Here is a 15,630-nt window from a genome sequence, read left to right as displayed (position 1 = left end):
AGGAGAAGGAAGAAAGTCATCCCAGGTGAATGCACTGCAGGGCTCAAGAGTGGAGTTGAATTTGAGGGGAATGACTGCTAGGTCAGTGTGAGTATGTGATAGAATGGAGGTGTGGTCAGAACACGGAAGTGAAGCTAGCAAGGTAGATTGTGGTTAAACTGCCAAGTTGCCATATGCAGTGGGATTAGGACTGACTTAGGTGCAGTATCTGAAACTCAGTCTGAACCAGCCTGTAACAGGGATTTTAATGTAAGGAGTCGGACTTGTCTCGCTGGACTTGAAGACAAGGATGTGACTGGACTCGAAGACCTGGGATTGAGCACACAATTTCCCAACTCTGGGTCCAGCTTCTCTGCACATCTTCATTTTCTCTTTCTTTTATAACTAGACTTTTCCAATTTTTAGGTTTAATTAGCAGAAAACATAGCCACTGAGTACTTCTGAACTTTTGGATGCTGCAGGCATCCAAAGAGAGATGAACTCTCAGTCCCAAAGTTGAAATTTCCAGCATAGACTGTTAATTGGCCTGGCAAGAGCCAGGTGTCCACCCAAGACCAATAGCCAAAAAAGATAAAATAAGCAATTTCCACATTTAGGAGAGAAGGTATTTTGGGGGAAGGGGAGCAAAAAAAGAAGACAGTCACACAAAAACATTTGAACTTCACTATTTAGGCAATGGGTAACTTATGAAAGCGTTTTGCAAGGTAGTGAGACCATTAGATTTATGCCATAAATTCCAGCGGCAATGGGAAAGATATGAGGGGATGAAGTCATGGTGACAGCTTACTGAAATAGCCTAGAAGAAAGAGCTTTAACTGGAACACTGGCAGAAAAAAATATGGATTTGAGGCACTTTAGAACTAAAATCCCCAGGAGTTAAAGACCAAGGTCAGGAATTTCATTGCATGAAACAGTCAGTATTCTTTTCTAGGGCTACTAGTTGCACTCATGTATGTGGCCAAATGTTTTTTTAAAAAGTCAGCCTTTGGTTTTATTCTTTAGATTATTACATTGCTTTAATTCGCCTTTATCAGAAGTTTGATTCCTGTGATGCTATTTTCATACATGTTTTTCAAAGTGTTTTGAGTCAGATGAAACTTGTCATTTGAAATTATTTAAGTTTTATATCCTAAGCTTTTTGATATTTTTCTTGTTCTGAGTAATTTAATTATAGAAGATTCTGTATATTTTTCTTTGAGTCCCAGAACATTCTTCAAATTATGAAAACAACTTTTGTTTTGGTTATTCATTCCATAGACTTAACAGAGTATATGGAGCCATTTTATTACTTCTCAACTCATTATTAATCTTGCTGGAAATGGAGAGTTCCATGTTTCAATAAAATGTGATCAGTAATGGGACTCCTTTTTTTAAGTTAAATTTTTGTATAGGAAATACATTCACATGGTTCAATATTTGGACCATTCACAAAAGAGTAAATGGTGAATTCTCCTTCCCATTCTTTCTCCCAGCTCCCCAGTTCTTATCACAAGGAACCAGTACCATAAAGTTTTGTTTGTTTGTTTTCATTTTTGTTTTGAGACAATCTCAATCTGTCACCTACGCTGGAGTGCAGTGGTGTGATCTCGGCTCACTGCAGCCTCCATCTCCCGTGCTAAAGCAATCCTCCCACCTCAGCCTACCAAGTAGCTGGGACTACGGGTGCGTGCCACAACACCCAGCTAATTTTTTGTACTTTTTGTAGAGACAGGGTTTTGCCATCTTACCCAGGCTGTTCTGGAACTCCTGGGCTCAAGTGATCCTTTCACCTTGGCCTCCTGCCCTGATTCCCACGCTGGGATTACAGGCACCAGCCACCACACCCAGCCCCTGAATTTGGTGTGTTTCTTCACATAACAATATACCCTGGAGATGAATTAATGTTAAAATATGTAAGCTTCATCATTCTCTTTTAGGCATCATGGAGTTCCTTTAGTTGGCCGTTATTTAGACAGCCCTCTATTGATGAACATTTAGGTTGTTTCAAATCTTGCTATTACAAGCATTACCAAAATGAATATCCTTTTACGTAAGTCATTTCTCAAATGTGTAAGTATATACAAAGGGAAAATTCCCAGAAGTGACATTGCTAGATGAAAGGTAAATGCATTTGCAATTTGGATTTCTAATCGCCCTCCTCCGAGGTTGCACTGCTAATAAAAAGCATGCCTGTTTCCTCACACACTCACAACACAGTCTATTATCAAAGGTTTTGACATTTGGAACATTAATAGGTGAAAAATGATATCTCACTGTGGTTTTAACTGGCATTTATCTTATGAATAGGGTTGAGCATCTTTATATTTAATGTTTATATTTCATTTTCTGTTGAATTGTCTTCATATTCTGTCAGGGTTTTTTTTTGTTTGTTTGTTTGTTTTCTTTTTGTAGGGATACTGAGTATTTTGGGAAAGTTAGTGATAAGAGTTTTATTATTTTTTTTCTAGTTTGTTTTTTGCCAAATGGCATTGCTCCTAATGGTTTTTGGCATGAAAATAATTTTAATGTAGTGAAACTTAGTAGTCTTTTCCATGATTATAGTTTTGTGTCATAACTATAAAGACTAACCTTGCCTGAGATAATACAAGAATTCTTGGCCAGATGCGGTGGCTCACGCCTGTAATCCTAGCACTTTGGGAGACCCACGCGGGCAGCTCACTTGAGGTTGGGAGTTCAAGACCAGCTTGGCCAACATGGTGAAACCTAGTCTCTACTAAAAATACAAAAATTAGCCAGGCGTGGTGGCAGGCGCCTATAATCCCAGCTACTTGGGTGGCTGAGGCAGGAAAATCACTTGAACCTGGGAGGCAGAGGTTGCAGTGAGCTGAGATTGTTCTACTGCACTCCAGCCTGTGGGACATAGTGAGACCCTGTCTCTCTGTCACACACACACACACACAAGTGAATGTTACCTATGGACTGGATAATTATGATGTCTCAATGTAGGTTTATCAAATGTAATAAATGTACATAGTGAGGGAGGCTGTGTGTGTGTGTGGATGGGCAGGGGCTCTGTGGGAACTCGATGGTTTCTGTTCCATTTTTCTGTGACCCTAAACCTGCTCTAAATATAAACCCTATTTATTATTATTATTCTTTAAGTTCTAGGGCATACGTGCACAACGTGCAGGTTTGTTACACATGTATACATGTGCCATGTTGGTGTGCTGCACCCATTAACTCGTCATTTACATTAGGTATATCTCCTAAGGCAATCCCTCCCCCGTCCCCTCACCCCACGACAGGCCCCAGTGTGTGATGTTCCCTACCCTGTGTCCAAGCGTTCTCATTGTTCAATTCCCACCTATGAGTGAGAACATGTGATGTTTGGTTTTCTGTCCTTGCAGTAGTTTGCTGAGAATGATTATAAACCCTATTTTTTTAAATAGATGTGTCAGAGACTGCAGGTTGCCTACCCAATTTTTGTCTTCCCTCTTGTATTAATTTCCTAGGCTACAGGAACAAAGTACCATAAATTGGGTGGCATAAAAAACAGAAACGTATTGTCTCACAGTTCTGGAGGCTGGAAGTATCAGCAGTGTTGATTTCTTGTGAGGACTGTGGAGAGAATCTGTTCCATTCCTCTCCTGGCTCACTGCAGCCTCGACCTCCTGGGCTCAAGTGATCCGCCAACCTCAGCCCCTCAAGTAGCTGGGACCACAGGTGCATGCCACCAGGCCCAGCTAATTTAAAAAAAAAAAAATTTGGTAGAGATGGAGTCTCCCTATGTTGCCCAGGCTCATCCCAAACTCCTGGGCTCAAGTGATCCTCCAGCCTCAGCCTCCCAAAGTGCTGTGACTACAGGGGTGAGCCACCACGCCTGGCCAGATTTTTTCCTCTTTTCTTTTGTTTGTGTGTGTGTGTGTGTGTGTGTGTGTGTGTGATGGAGTCTCACTCTGTTGCCCAGGCTGTAGTGCAGTGGCGTGATCTTGGCTAACTTCAACCTCTGCTTCCCGGGTTCAAGTGATTCTCCTGCCTCAGCCTCCCGAGTAGCTGGGACTACAGGCGTGCACCACCACGCCTGGCTAATTTTTGTATTTTTAGTAGAGACAGGTTTTCACCATGTTGGCCAGGCTGGTCTCAAACTCCTGACCTCAGGTGATCCGCCAGCCTCAGCCTCCTAAAGTGCTGGGATTATAGATGTGAACCACACCACCCAGCCCAGATTTCCTTTTCTCATAGGGACGCCAGTCATACTGGATTGGGGCCCATCCTGATGACCTCACTTAAGGCCCTATCTCCAAACAAAGTCACATTCTGAGGTACTAGGGATTAGAACTCCAATATCTTTTTTTGGGGGGGCAGGGGCATAATTCAGCTCGTAACACATCTTCCTCTTTTCTTACTAACAGAACCCTGGTTTCTTTTGGCCTGGCCACATATCCCACAGGAGAAAACCAGTTCCCAGCCTCCTTTGCAGCTAGGTATGGCCACATGTTACAGTTCTGGCCAAAGAGATATGAGCAGGTACTTACTAGGGATTTCCAGGGAAACTTTGCTTTCCTGTAAAAGGCCTGCCCTTTCCTCTGGTTGCTTCCTCCTCCTCTGTCCATGGCTGGCACGTGGGAGGGAGGCTATAGCGCTGGCGTGGATGCCTTGGCATTACAAAATGCTCTGGAGAACAGTGTCCTGCAGCTACCACACCAGCTCAGGCTACTTATCTCATGACTTCTGGTGAGAAAAATAATCCCCACTGTTTGGGGGATTTGGATACCTGTAGACGAATGCAATTCTAACTGGAAGAACAGTTGAGGTGAAATGTGGAAGAGACTTGGGGACACTGGGACTAAAACTTTTGGATGACGATTGCACTATCTCTGTTTAGGGACTGCCCGTGTGGTCAGGGAGCAATTTGGGGCCCACTCACTGCCCCAGTGCATCAGTCCTTCAAGGGTAGAAACTTGCTGGGAGAGCCTGAGTTAGTGCCTTTCTACCAGCCTTTAAACCTGCCCCAGGGGAAAACACCCTTTTAGGGACTTGGTGAAAAATGGGTGTGCCATGCAGATGTCATTCCTCGGCAACACCCTAGGAGTGGCAGAGCAACCAAAGAGAAGGAACTGGGGTCCCAGATGCTGTTCTGCTACCACCACAGCCCCAGACAGTTACGCTTGGAAGAGTAAGTGAGAGTCAAGCAGAAGACTTCCATCTGGTTTGAGCCAATGTTATTTGGACTTAACTAATACCTCATCTAAGTTATCCTAGAAAAGTATATCTAGCTTCAAATTGTTAAAATGTGTCAGTCTGTGATAAAATTGATGGTATACAGTTTTACTACTGTATGAAAATAAATATACGTGTAAAGTCTATTATGGAACTGGTATACGTTAGGGATCTCTTCTAGCTCATTTAAGAAAGGGACTGGCCGGGCACGGTGGCTCACACCTGTAATCCCAGCACTTTGGGAGGCTGAGGCGGGCGGATCACGAGGTCAGGAGTTCGAGACCAGCCTGGCCAATATGGGGAGACCCCATCTCTACTAAAAATACAAAAATTAGTTGGGCTAATTAGTGGTGGTACGTGCTTATAGTCCTAGCTACTCGGGAGGCTGAGACAGAAGAATCACTTGAACCTGGGAGGTGGAGATTGCAGTGAGCTGAGACCCCACCACTATACTCCAGCCTAGGCAACAGAGTGAGACTCTGTCTCAAAAAAAAAAAAAGAAAAAAAAGAAGAAGAAGAAGAAAGGGACTTAGAGAATTGGGGTAGCTTATATTATCTTTAGGAGAACCTGGGCCCAAAATTTGGTTGCTACAAAGACAAGAACAATAGTAGCCAAGAGAAATGCCCCGATGTTGTAGCAGGAAGTTCACTGCCACCACTCTCTCTCCTCAGCACCTATGGCACTCAGGACTGGCCACAAAATGTCCCAAAAGCTGTCCCAGAAGTACTGAAATCTTCCAACATTACACTGGCAAGAAAGGCCATTCTCCCTGTGACCCTCTCCCTGCTCACTTCCTAGAACTTAAGTTGCAAATACATCTTGGGAATGACAGGTTTTATCACCCCAGGCTCTGCAGCAGGAAAGCACACTAGAAGAGGATGGAGAGGCGTCGAGTAAGCCAGTCAGCATCTGCCGCAGAAAGTGATACTAGCTTACGCCTCTGAAGCTCTTCACTGGGAAACACAGCATACTGCTATTTTCATGCATTTCTGAAGTACTTCTAAAGTGTGAACTAAAAAATCCTTGCTAATTTGGTGATTTGTTATATTTTTGTAAACTCCTTATGCAAATGTAAGATTAGTAAATGTTGCCTGCTTCTGAGAGTGTATTCTTCCACTGTACATCCAAAGGCGCTATGGAGCACACATTTTTAAATTCTGAAAACATTGGGAACTTAATCACGTAAGATAAGGTGTATGACCAGCTAAACAAGGAGGCACTCCCTGAGCCTTTGTCCTCCATCCTCTTCTGGCTGAACATCCTTTCCTTTACGATCTCACCTTCAGAGGCACTTGATTCCTGAACCCATGTTTAGAGCCTCAACTTTACCTCTCAGTTCCTGAATTGACAGCTGCATGTGGGCCATCTTTCTTTTGCAGTATCTGTGGACCACTCAAACATGTAATTTAAAATGTATAAACAGTGGGGCACAGTGGCTCACACCTGTAATCCCAGCACTTTGGGAGGCTGAGGTGGGAGGATCACTTGAGCCCAGGAGTTTGAGACCATCCCAGGCAATAAAGAGAGACACCATCTCTACCAAAAATTTAAAACCTAGCTGACTGTGGTGGTCTGTACCTGTGGTCCCAGCTACTCAGGAGGCTGAGGTGGGAGGATCGCTTGAGCTCAGGAGATTGAGGCTGCAGTGAGCCGTGATCATACCACTGTACTCCAGCCTGGGCAACAGTGAGACTCAATCTCAAAAAATAAAAATAAAAAATAAGCCAGGCGCGGTGGCTCAAGCCTGTAATCCCAGCACTTTGGGAGGCCGAGACGGGCGGATCACGAGGTCAGGAGATCGAGACCATCCTGGCTAACACGGTGAAACCCCGTCTCTACTAAAAAATACAAAAAACTAGCTGAGCGAGGTGGCAGGCGCCTATAGTCCCAGCTACTCGGGAAGCTGAGGCAGGAGAATGGCGTCAACCCGGGAGGCGGAGCTTGCAGTGAGCTGAGATCCGGCCACTGCACTCCAGCCCCTAGCGACAGAGCAAGACTCCGTCTCAAAAAAATAAAAAATAAAAAATAAAAAAAAAATAAAAAAAAATAAAATAAAATGTATAAACTCAATCTTCCTCCTTAAATTTGTTTTTCTTCCTGTGTTTCCTCAAAACAACTGGAGAGGTTCTATCGCGGCTTCCCTTCCCCCAGCTCCCACATCTAGTCTCCCACCTGGATCTATCACTTCCGCTGCCTTTGACCCTTGCTTCTGTCCTCTTTTGCTGAGAGGCAGAGGACTCCACACTCTAACTGTGGAGTGAGACCACAAAGAAACTGAACCCTAGATGTTCTTTTTTTTTTTTTTTGAAACAGAGTTTTTCCCAGGCTGGAGTGCAGTGGCGCGATCTTGGCTCACTGCAACCTCCACCTCCTGGGTTCAAGTGATTCTCCTGCCTCAGCCTCCTGAGTAGCTGGGACCACAGGTATTGTGGTCAGATTACAGGCGTGTGCCACCACGTCCAGCTAATTTTTTGTATTTTTAGTAGAGATGGAGTTTCATCATGTTGGCCAGGCTTGTCCCGAACTGCCGACCTTAGGTGATCAGCCCTCCTCAGCCTCCCAAAGTGCAAGGATTACAGGCATGAGCCACCGAGCCTGACCCAGATGTTCTTTTATAAACAAATTATTTTATTTTTTAGTTTTTTAGAGACAGTCTTGCTCTGTCACCCAGGCTTGAGTGCAGTGACATGATCTTAGCTCACAGCAACCTCTGCCTCCCGGGTTCAAGCAATTCCTGTCTCAGCCTCCCAAGTAGCTGGGATTACGGGAGTGTGCCACCACACCTGGCTGAATTTTGTATTTTTAGTAGAGAAGGGTTTTTGCCATGTTGGCCAGGTTGGTCTCGAACTACTGACTTCATGTGATCCATCTCTCTCAGCCTCCCAAAATGCTGGGATTATAGGCATGAGTCACTGTGCCCAGCCTAAATCCTAGATGTTCTAACAGTCAAACCTCTCCATTCTTCAATTTCTTCATTTTTAAAAAGGGCTGACACTAACCCACGGGGTTATTGTGAGAATGAAATAATATATGTGTAGTATCTAGTGTTATATAACAAGCTTCCCCAAAACTGAGTAGATAAGACCACAGTTACTGGTTGTCTCACCACTGCGGCGAGGCAGGAGTGTGCAGGCAGCGCAGGCTGGAGGTCTCTCCTGAGGCTGCAGTCATCTGAAGGCCAGGTGAAGATGCAGCAGCTGGGGCAGAGCAGCGGGCACTCCTCCGGCATGTCTCTCTCTCTCTCTGTGCTGCTCTGTATGGCAGCCTCAATGTAGCAGGACTTCTTACATGGTGGCTGCAAGCACCCAGAGTAAGTGGCCGGAGATAAACCTGCAAAGCCCTGGGGCGTTTTCTAAGTTAGCTCGAAGGTCACTCTGATCCATGTAGAACAGCAATCGCAAAATCCTGCTTGGGTTTAAGGGGAGGAGATGCAAATTCTGTGAATGAGAAGCCTGTCCGAAAACCTGTGGACCTTTCTACAAACCATCACAGAGAGTGACTATGAAGATGTTTTGCACTATTTGGATGGTCCACTGTTTATCTCATGACAGAGTAATTAAAAGACTTATTAAACTGAAAAAATGTGCTACACATTTTTTTTCCCACAGATACCTGTTTCAAATTGTTGACCATTTATATATGTATGTATGTATGTATGTATGTATTTTGAGATGGAGTCTTGCTCTGTTGCCCAGGCTGGAGTGCAGTGGCGCAATCTCTGCTCACTGCAAGCTCTGCCTCCTGGGTTCACGCCATTCTCCTGTCTCAGCCTCCTGAGTAGCTGGGACTACAGGCGCCCGCCACCACGCCCGGCTGATTTTTTTGTATTTTTAGTAGAGATGGGGTTTCACCATGTTAGCCAGGATGGTCTCGACCTCCTGACCTCGTGATCCACCTGCCTCGGCCTCCCAAAGTGCTGGGATTACAGGCGTTAGTCACAGCGCCCGGCCATTGTTTACCATTTCTATAATGGCAGGTGAAATATATTTCATACTAAGGAATATGCTACCTTAATAGTTATTTTTAGATAAACAATCTATCTCTTCCTAGTAGATGTTTGGAAATGTTTCCATCTGATGCGTGTGTTTTTTCTATTTCTGTGTCACCTATAAAAATTCTCCTACTCAAGCATTTTAAGAGTTAGAATTTTCCATCCTGTTTAAAATTCTTCCAAACTAAGACTAGGCTTTGGATCTTTTTGTTAAAAATATAAATATAATGCTTAATTGGTTTGCAAGAACGATTTGGGGAGATGGCAATCTAGCAAGTTAATTCCAGTATAAACTTCTGCATAACTTTATACTGAAGTTAAACTTCAGTATAAACATACCACCTTCTGCATAGCTGGTAGGTGGAATTGAAAACTCTGGATCAGGGTTTAACAAGCCTGGCTGATGATGCTTTTCTTCATTTTGGATCTGAGGATCTTTGTAAGGTCATTTGTTTTCACCATTGATAGTTATTAAATGCAAGCATCAACGTAAACTGCATTTAGAAACAACCTTCACCTTATTTCATCATGAAGTAGTGAATCAAAACTTTCAAAATAATGAAGCATATTTAATTTCAAAAAATGACGTTGAAAAATATTGTTGGATGGGTGCAGGGGTACAGTGGCTCACACCTGTCAGCCTGTCATCCCAGCACTTTGGGAGGCCAAGGTGGACGGACCACCTGAGGTCTGGAGTTCAAGACCAGCCTGGCCAACATGGTGAAAACCCGTCTCTACTAAAAATACAAAAATTAGCCAGGCATGGTGGCGCACGCCTGTGATCCCAGCTACTCGGGAGGCTGAGGCAGGAGAATTGCTTGAACCCGGGAAACAGAGGTTGCAGTGAGCTGAGATAGTGCCACTGCACTCCAGCCCGGGCAATAGAGTGAGACTCTATCTCAAAAAAAGGAAAAGAAAAAGAAAAAGAAAATATTATCAACAATATAGGCTGGTGTATCTGCGAATAAACAGGTTTTTTTTTTTTTTTTTTTTTTTTTTTGAGACGGAGTCTCACGCTGTTGCCCAGGCTGGAGTGCAGTGGCGCGATCTCGGCTCACTGCAAGCTCCGCCTCCCGGGTTCCCGCCATTCTCCTGCCTCAGCCTCCTGAGTAGCTGGGACTACAGGCGCCCGCCACCGCGCCCGGCTAATTTTTTTTGTATTTTTAGTAGAGACGGGGTTTCACTGTGGTCTCGATCTCCTGACCTTGTGATCCGCCCGCCTCGGCCTCCCAAAGTGCTGGGATTACAGGCTTGAGCCACCGTGCCCGGCCTTTTTTTTTTTTTTTTTTGGACTGGTAAGTGAAAAATACAAATTATTTTAAAAATTATTTATTTCATCTTTTCATCCTTTTAAATTTCTATTTTGTAAATGTTTCTTAATCTACTAGCTAGTATGCTTTGTGATTATAATTTTAGGTGAACCAGTGAACATGCATTGGGAGTGCTTGCTGAAACACTTTTTCTGACAAGGGTGTGATCTAAAGAGTGTCAGTGGTCTGTACAACAGCCCTTTGCAGAGGGACAGTTGTGTCTTCTTCAGCTTTGTGACTCCATGGCTTCACGGCCTCTTTGCTGCGTGGGAAGAGGCAGAGACAGGAGCCACTGCTTGAGGATTTATATTATACTAAGCATCTTCCCTTTGTTCCAGTCCCCCTAGCGTATTTTTGTGGGGAAAAGGTGCACCTAGCCTTGTTAATTCTGCTTACATTAGCCTTCATTATGTTGAATAGTCTCCACATCTTTGTGGTCAGTATCTTGTAACTGAATGTCACTTGTTTCCTACACAATAATTCTCTTCCCCAAAGTGTTTGCCAGTTGAAAATCACTCATATCCTGAAGTGGTTCCTCTTGATTCTTTAACAATTTGGCTCTAAGAGCTTTACAAGAGGAAAATGTTCCTGACATGATGGTGAGTCATGGTTTGTGAAAATGAGCAATTTATGCCTAGCGTGGTGCTATGGCCAAATTGCACTAAGACTTTGCCTTTTTTTTTTTTTTTTTTCCTTTTTGTGGAGAACGGGGTCTTGCTATATTACCCAGGCAGGTCCCGAACTCCTGGGCTCAAGCTATCCTCCCGCCTCTGCCTCCCTGAGAGCTGGGATTACAGGCGTGAGCCACCGCGCCTGGCCTTTGCTTATTTTTTTTTTTTTTTTTGACTTTGCCTAGAATATGTGTCTTCTGAGAGTTTTGCTACATGACAGTAAAAATTAAAAGTCACTTTGCTTGTAATGTCTCTGCTAAGCTTAAGAAAACAAAGCTGCATTTGGGAGGCTGAGGTGGGCAGATCACAAGGTCAGGAGATTGAGACCATCCTGGCCAACATGGTGAAACCTCATCTCTACTAAAAATACAAAAATTAGCTGGGTGTGGTGGCGCGTGCCTGTAATCCCAGCTACTCAGGAGGCTGAGGCAGGAGAATAGCTTGAACCAGGGAGTCAGAGGTTGCAGTGAGCCGAGATCATGCCACTGCAAAAAAGAAAGAAAGAAAGAAAGAAAGAGAGAGAGAGAGAGAAAGAAAACAAATCTGCATTTCTGAATTTTAAAAATACAATGAACTTAAAATATCGAATTCCTCATCTCTTCTCTTGTATCGTGATAGCAAACAAGATCCAGTTCTGCCAGCCTCATCTCAGCCAAGACTCCTACAAACAGCTGCAACTCTCTCTCAGCCTCAGTTTTCCCACCTGCAAAGTGGGGATGATAACAATACCTGCCCCCTTTTAAGCCTTAAGACACTTACTTATTATCAGATTGACTTATACTAATTAAGTCCTCTTAGCAACATAAGGAGGACTTCATTCTTCTGCAACTGACAAACTGGTTTCTAACACAAACTTTTGTACTTCCTATTGTATTTTGTATTATCTCTCATTATCCCCAATTTACTACAGCCAGAACCTTATATGGCCTTGAATGATTTCTAATTAAATACCCTCCATTTCAGATATACTCCTTAGCAGAAACAAAACAAAACAAAAAAAGTCAGCAGATTCTCCAAACTATGTGCCTCAATCTGGAGTTTCTGACCAGTTTTGCTCAGAAGATGTCCTGTTACCTTCTCAAAGACGATTTCCACCATGGGTGACACAGGCAGAAAAGTGATGTCTCCCAGAAGCCGCTTTCACCTTTCTCTCTTTCTTCTCCTCTGAGCCTCAGGACGTCTCACTGCCATCCAGTTTTTAGAACTTAAACCACAGAAACTGCCTTAGTGGGGAGAAAGTGCTGGGCTTAAGTCAGTTTCTATTTCAAATGCCATTCACTGAAAGCTATCTCCCGCCCTCGGCAAGCCCTCTTTATCAAATAGGCAGCTTCTGTACCATGCCTAGGACCAAGGAGCTTTCAGATGGCCTATAAAAATTTTTGAGACCTGAAAAAAAAAAAGAATTGACCCCAAAATATGAAAATAAAAATGAATAAAACAGAATTAAAGAGCATTTAATTAAATGTCTGCAAACTAAAAATTAATGCTGACATCAGTAGTTGATAAAATGCTAGTATTCATAAAAATATAATAGTAATTACATTTGAAAACATTTAGTGGATCAGATTATTTTCCTTCAAAAGAGTTCCCAAGCATGTACTATGCTTGCTGAGAAACTATAACTGATTACAAATTAAGTGGTTTGATTGTAGCTAAATCATTTCAGAAGCAAAATTATCTTTTAAAATTTTTTTAGAAAAAACTCAGGGTACCATGGGTGCATTTCAGTATAACTGATATGATTATGACCTCTCAAAGAAGGAGTACTTGGAAATTTGAATACAGGCTGCGTGTTAGATGGTATTAGGGAATGATTGTCAATTGTCTTACTTGTGATAATAGTATTGAGGTTAAGTGGGAGAATCTTAGAAGATACATATGGAAGTATTTAGGGGTGAAGTGTCCTGATGTCAACAATCTGCTTTCAGAATGTTCTGCGAAATAACAACAACTATACTTTAAGGGGGAACTAATTTCCTTAATTCTGGTTACGGTAGCCTTGAATATTTATAATAATCTCCACCTCTTCACACTCAGTATGCTCTATTTGAATGTTATTTGTTTTCTACATAATCATCCTTTTCCCCAAAGTGTTTGCCATCTGAAAATCACTTAGTATGTCAGCTACCTACTTTCAAAAGGTTCTGCAAAATAATAACAAATGTGTGTGAATCCTTATACTATACTACACACACACACACACACACACATACAGAGAGAGAGAGAGAGAATAAATGTAGCAGAATGTTAACAAATGCTTTGAAAACTGTAACAAAGCAGGCAACAGGCTACAGAATGTTGGCAGCTGAAGGGCATTATTTGGATAATATGGTCAGAAAAATCCTCTCAGTAGGGTAACAACTGAACCAGATCTGAATGAAGTGAAGGAACAAGCTCCGTGAAGATTTGAAGGAAGAGTATCCCGCTCAGGGAGGCAGCACATGCAAAGGTCCTGAGGCAGGACTTCACAACACTTGATATTATCCAACTAAATGATGTTTTGTTAATCTGGTGAAAGTAAAATGGATTCTAATGATTTTAGTTTGTATTTTTCTGTTTACTAATGAGCAACTTTCATTTCTTTGTTAAATTCTGGTCATGTGTTGTTTTCTTGAAATTCTTGTCAGGTCTTTCATTTGTCTGTTGGGTTCTTTGTCTTTTTCTTACTGATCTGTAAAGTTCTATATGTTCTGGATATGATTCCTTTGCTGATCATATGTGAGGCAAATATCTTCTCTCTGTTTATAGATTGTCTCTTCACTCTTTTTACAGTGTCTTTCAAAGAACAGATTTTTTTTTTTTTTTTTTTTGAGATGGAGTCTCACTCTGTTGCCCAGGCTGGAGTGCAGTGGTGCAATCTTGGCTCACTGCAACCTCCACCTCCTGAATTCAAGCGATTCTCCTGCCTCAGCCTCCCAAGTAGCTGGGATTACAGGTGCCTGCCACCACACCTGGATAATTTTTGTATTTTTAGTAGAGATGGGGTTTCTGCATGTTGGCCAGGCTGGTGTCCAACTCCTGACCTCAGGTGATCCACCCGCCTCAGCCTCCCAATGTGCTGGGATTACAGGTGTGAGCCACTGCAGCTGGCCAGAACAGATGTTCTTAATTTTAATACAACTGAATTTATTGATAATTTTATTTATGGTGTGTGCTTTTGTGTCTTGTTTAATAACATTTTTCTTACTCTGAAGTAAAAAAAAACTGTTCCATCTATATGTTATTCTAAATGTTCTATGGCTGTATTTTTCACATTAGAAAAATGAAGTATTTAATCCACCTATAACTGATTTTTGTATAGTATGAATTGAAGATCTAATTCTGTATTTTTTATATGAATATCTAATTGTCCTGGCACCATTTATTAAATCACCGTCTCTTTCCCTATTGAACAATAGCGACCACTCTATCATCAATGAAGGCTCCATACATGCCTGGGTCTGTTTCTGGGCAATTTCATTTAATTGGCCTATTTGTCTGTTTCTGGCCAATACTACATGTCCCTTAATTCCTAAAGCTTTCTAACTTGATATTTGGTAGGTCAAGTCCCACATCTTGCTCTTCATCCACAGTTTTGGTAATTCTTGGGCCTTTGTTTTTTACCTAAATTTTAGATTCAACTCATCAAATAAAAAACAATGTTGGGATTTTAATTGGAATGCTTTGAATTTATCAGTCCACTTAAGAGAATCAATATCTTAACAATGTTGAGTTTTCCTGGCCAAGAATATGATAAATCTTTCCATTTATTTAGGTTTTCTTTAAGTCTTTCTTTCTTTTTGAGACAGGGTCTCACTCTGTCGAGTGCAGTGGCCTAATCATAGCTTATTGCAGACTTGAACTCCTGGGCTCAAGTAATCTTCCTGGCTTAGCATTCCAAGTAGCTGGGACTATCAGTGTACCCCACCATGACTGGCTAATTTTTTTTCTTTTACTTTTTGTAGAAACAGGGTCTTGCTATATTGCCCAGGCTGATTGCAAACTCCTGGGCTCAAACAATCCTCCCACCTCTGCCTCCCAAAGTGTTGGGGTTAGAGGTAAGAGCCACCATCCCCTGCTCTTTAATGTCTTTCAGTGAAGTTTTATAATTTTCTTCTTAAAGGGTTCGATTGATTGAATTCTTTTTTTTCTCGCTCTGTCACCCAGGCTGGAGTGCAGTGGCATGATCTTGTCTCGTCTCACTGCAACCTCTGCAGTGTTCAAGTGATTCTTGTGCCTCAGCCTCCCGAGTAGCTAAGATTACAGATGTGTGCCACCACGCCTGGCTAATTTTTGTGTTCTTAGTAGAGACAGCGTTTCACAATGTTGGCCAGGCTGGTCTGGAACTCCTGGCCTCAAGTGATTCTCTTGTCTTGGTCTCCCAAAGTGCTAGGATTACAAATGTGAGCCACTGTGCCTGGCCAATTTGTATATATTAATTTTGTATTGAAGAACCAAGTGAAACATTTATTAATTCTAATTATTGGAGATTCTTTTTGGTGTTCTACAAAAATTATA

Source organism: Macaca nemestrina, chromosome 3, assembly GCF_043159975.1.
Source record: "Macaca nemestrina isolate mMacNem1 chromosome 3, mMacNem.hap1, whole genome shotgun sequence".
Lineage (NCBI taxonomy): Eukaryota > Metazoa > Chordata > Mammalia > Primates > Cercopithecidae > Macaca > Macaca nemestrina.
Note: the sequence above shows the minus strand (reverse complement) of the source record.